Source organism: Octodon degus, unplaced genomic scaffold (assembly GCF_000260255.1).
Source record: "Octodon degus isolate 3935 unplaced genomic scaffold, OctDeg1.0 scaffold00098, whole genome shotgun sequence".
NCBI classification, from domain to species: domain Eukaryota; kingdom Metazoa; phylum Chordata; class Mammalia; order Rodentia; family Octodontidae; genus Octodon; species Octodon degus.
In genome coordinates, this window is record NW_004524674.1 from 7,366,739 (window position 1) to 7,371,818 (window position 5,080).

Genomic DNA, 5,080 nt, shown 5'->3' on the forward strand with positions numbered 1-5,080 from the left:
CAAATCATTTGATAATAACAATAAGCTTTTCTTCTGGATGGTTAACAACCTAAGTTTGCAGACCAAAATTAGAGAAAAAGGAGGGTCTATTTTTAGATGCACATGGTTATCCAGTTTTTCCAGCACCGTTTATTAAACAGGCTGTCTTTCTTCCCATGAACATGTTTTGGCCCCTTTGTCAAAGATAAGGGAGGTGAGTATATTATAGTTGTGTTACACATTCTCTAATCTATTCCACTGATCCTTAGGTCTGTTTTTTTCTAGTAACATGATGATTTTATTATAAAGGCTTGGTAGTATAATTTCAAGTCAGAGATTGTGATGTCTCTTGCCTTTCCTTTGGTGTCCAGGCTAATAGCTTTTGTTATTTTATGTCTCCTCTGTTTCTACATGAATTTGAGGACTTTTTCTAGATTTGTGAGGTATGTTAATGGTATTTTAATTGAGATTACCTTGAATCTGTACAACAGTTTTGGGAATATGGCCATTTTTACAATGCTGGTTCTTCCTATGGAGGTGCAAGTAAAATCTTTCCATTTTCTGAAATCTTTGATCCCTTTTTGCAGAGTGGCATAATTTTCATTTTATAAATATTTTACTTCCTTTGTAGGATTGATTCCTAAGTATTTCATTTTTAGGTGTTATTATGAAAGGCATCATTTATACAATTTCTCTCTTGGTGTGTTTGTTGTTTGTTTATAGAAATGTTATTTTTTTTTATTGTTAACTTCGTATCTTGCTATGCTACTGAATGCACAAATCTCTTAGTGGAGTTTTTGGGGTTTTCTATACATAGTATCATGTCATTTGCAAATAATGATGATTTCACTTCTTCCTTTCCAATCATTATTGATTTTATTTCTTTCTCTTGTCTAATTGCTCTAGCTAATGTTCCTAGAACTATACTGAACACAAGTGCTCACAGTGGGCAAATTGATCTTGCTCCAGATTTTAAAGTAAAGGCTTTCAATGTTTGGCCCATTTAATATGATGCCTTCTAGTTTCAGCTTTGTAGTTTGTATGTATATAGGAATCTGCACATTTTTTTCTGTGTTTTTCATCCTGTGACACTAAAGACTTTGGAAACACATTTTGATGATCTTCTGAATTTCTACCGGGTCTATAGTTATTTCACCTTTTTCATTCCTTGTTGCATGAATTTCAACTTTTTTCTTTCTTTTTTTCTATAAGGTTGCATATGGGTTTATCAATTTTATTTATTCTTTAGAAGAGCCAACTCTTTGATTCATTACTTCTTTGTATTGTTTTGTTCATCTCCATTGCATTTGCTTCTGTTCTAGTCTTTATAATATCTTAACTGCTTTGAGAATTAAGCTTGATTTGCTCTTCTTTATCTAGGAGCTTGTGGTGCAGTGTAAGATTATTTGGGCTTATTCAGTTTTCCTGATATGGGTCACTTTCTTATTGGGTTATTGGCAAGATGGCAATGGTACAGGGGGCCAAGGTGAAAGTGGATGACAAGCCAAAACTGAGCAAAAATGAGCTAAAATAATGCCTGAGAGCTGAGAAGAAAGTGGAAAAGGATGCCAAGCTGAAAGAGCTCAGTGGGAAACAGCTAAGCCAAGCTACTGAGGCACCACCAATCACACTACTGACAATGGTGTGAAGGCTGTGGAAGAGAGCCTGGACCCAAATCAGTACTACAAGATCCACAGTCAAACAGTGCACCAGCTAAAGGTCAGTGGTCAGGATTCATACACACACAAGTTCCATGTAGACATCTCACTCACTCACTTCATTGAGGAATATAGTCATTTGCAGCCTGGGGATCCCTGACTGACATCACCTTCAAGGTGGTAGGTAGAATCCATGCCAAAAAAGCTTCTCGGGGGAAGCTTGTCTTCTACAACTCCCTCTGAAGAAAGGGAGTCAAGATGCAAGTGATGGCCAATTCCTGAAATTATAAATGAGAGGAAGAATTTACTCATATCAACAACAAACTGCATCAGGAAGACATAATCAGAGTTCAGGGAAATCCTGGAAAAAACAAGAAGGGTGAACTAAGCATCATCCCCTATGAGATCACACTGTTGTTCCCCTGCCTATACATATTACTTCACCTGCACTTCAGCTTCAAATACAAGGAAACACGGTATCAACAGAGATACTTGGACCTGATGCTGAACGACTTCGTGAGGCAAAAGTTTATTATCCTCCCTAACATCATCACATATATAAGAAGTTTCTTGGATGAGCTGTGATTCCTGGAGATTGAAACTCCCATGATGAACATCATCCCAGTGGGAGTGGTGGCCAATCCTTTCATCACTTACCACAATGACCTGGACATGAACTTGTACATAAGTGTTGCTCCTGAGCTCTACCATAAGATGCTGATGGTTGGAGGCATTGACTGGGTTTATGAAATTGGATGCCAATTCCACAATGAAAGAACTGATTTGACTTACAATCCTGAGTTCACCACCTGTGAGTTCTACATGGCCTATGCAGACTGCCACGATCTCATAAACATCACAGAGAAGTTGGTTTCAGGAATGGTGAAGAGCATTACAGGCATCTATAAGATTACATATGATCCAGAGAGTCCTAAGGCTCAAACCTATGAGACTGACTTCACCCCGCCCTTCTGGAGAATCAGCATGGTGGAAGAGCCGGAGAAGACCTAGGGGTGAAGCTGCCTGAAACCAACCAGAAAGAAAACAGAAGAAACTCACAAAAGTTTTGATGATATCTGTCTAGCAAAAGCTGTTGAATGCTTTCCACTTTGGGCCACAGCCATGCTCCTTGACAAGCTTGTTGAGGAGTTCCTGGAAGTGACGTGCAACAATCCTATATTCATCAGTGATCACCTTCCGATCATGGGCCTGCTAGCTAAATGGCATTGCTCTAAAGAGGATCTGACCAAGTGCTTTGAGTTCTTCATCATGAAAAACGAAGTATGCGACACTTACACTAAGCTAAACAATTCCACGAGGCAGCAGCAGCTGTTTGAAGAACAGGTCAAGGCCAAGGCTGCCAGTAACAATGAGGACATGCTCATTGATGTGAAATTCTGAAGAGCTCTGGAGTATGAAACCAACTCCAGCTTCTGCCTCCCATGGCTGGCTGGCGCATGAGCATTGACCACATCACCATGTTCATCACAGACCCCAACAACCCAAGGAAGTTCTCCTGTTTCCTGCCAGGAAGCCAGAAGACAAGAAGACTGTGGGAGTCACTGATACCTTTGAAAGCACAACAGTTAGCACCTCTGTCTAGAAAAGTATTCCAATTCATGTAACTCAGGCATCTGTATTTTTCCAAAATGACCAAGTCTGAAGGGATTCTTGTGTGTAGTCATCCATGTGACCACAATTCAGTTTAGCTAGCAGAAGCAATAAGAGGAATTAAGAATTTCTTTTTACTCCTTCTTACTAAATAAACCATTCATCTCTAAAAAGAGAAATCCTGATATGAGAATCACCACTATCAATTTCCTGTTTAGACAGCTTTCATTACATCCCACAGATTCTGATAAGTTGTATCTATATTTTTATTTGATTGTAGATATTGTTTAATTTTTCTTTAATTTCATCTGTGACCCATTGATTGTTCAGGAAAATATTATTTAGTTTCCATGTGTTCAAGAAGCTTTTGCTGTTTCTTTTGTCACCAACTTTCAGTTTCATTGCACTATGGTCAGTTAGCATGAATGGGATAATTTCAGTTCCTTTGCATTTACTTAAACATGCTCAATGTGTTAGTATATGGTCTATTTTGGAGAACAACCCATGTGCAGCAGAGAAGAATGTATATTCTGACCCCATTGAGTGAAACACTCTTTAAACATCTGCTTAGTCTATTTCTTCACATGTTTGGTTTAGTTATGTTATTTTGAGAGTTTTTTGCTGAATTTTTTTGCTTGGTTGATCTATCTCTTTGTGTCAGTGGACTATTGAAGTCCCCCAGTACAATTATGTTATTGTTCATTTGATTTTTCACATCTGTTAAAATTTGTCTCATATAATTGGGTGCTTCTACATTGGTAGCATATATATTTATGATTGTTATCTCTTCCTCTTGCAGTTTTCTCATAACATGTATGCAGTGACCTTCTTTATATCTTCTAATCTCTCTTGGTTTGAAGTTGACATTGTCAGGAATCAGAATAGCTACCTCTTTTTTTCTGTGTTTCTGTCACATGGATTATTGTTTTCCATCCTCTGAAATTCAGTCTAATAAATTCTTTTTGAGTTAAATGTGTTTCTTGTATGCAGTATATTGTTGGATTTTGTTTTATGATCTACTCTGCCAGTCTGATAGTTTTTATAGGTAAATGGAGGCCATTTACATGGATGGTTATAACTGATATATCTTGGCTTATCTTTGTCATGTTGTTTTCCTACTGTACGATCCCCATTTTTTTCCTCTGCTTTATTGCTTTCTCCATTTGGTAGTTCACTTCTGTTGTTTTTCTTAAAGTTGTGGTCAACTTTGTCTCTTTCTAAAATATGCCAGTACTCTTTGTATGGTTGATTTGGTGGCCATGAATTTCTTCAGTTGTTCTTTGTCATGGAAACATCTTATCTTTCCATTAAGTATGACAGTTTTTTTGGTTACATAAATTTGGGCTGGGAGGTATTTAGGACCCAAGCTCTTCTTGATTTGATGGTCTGTGTTGAAAAATTTGCCATGATTTCAATGGGTTTTCCATTATATGTGATATGTTTCTTCTCTCTAACAGATTCTAATATTCTGTTGTTTTATTCAACTTCTGGGATCTTGGTTATCATGTGTCTGGGTAAAGATTTATTTTAATTATGGCTAACTGGAGTTCTTTGTACTTCACTTAACTTTATGTCAGATCCTATTTTCATGCTTGGGAAACTTTTTGCTGGTACTTTTGCAAACAGTCTTTTTATGTCATTTGTGTTAGTTCCAACTGTCTTGCTGATACATGCTAATCTCATATTATTTTTCTTTGCATCTTCTTGTAACTGTTGTGCTGTTATTTCTTTTTTCATTGTTATTTTAAGGACATTTTTCCTTTCCTGTTCACTAGCTTCAATGTTATCTTCAAGGTCTGAAATTCTACCTTCAGTTTTGTTCACACAATTTT

At 37.1% G+C, this 5,080-nt stretch overlaps 1 pseudogene; it reads left to right on the forward strand.

The window, feature by feature from the left end:
• The first annotated feature begins 1,441 nt into the window (after positions 1 to 1,441).
• On the forward strand, positions 1,442 to 3,240 carry LOC101572838 (annotated as a pseudogene).
• Positions 3,241 to 5,080: the final 1,840 nt, after the last annotated feature.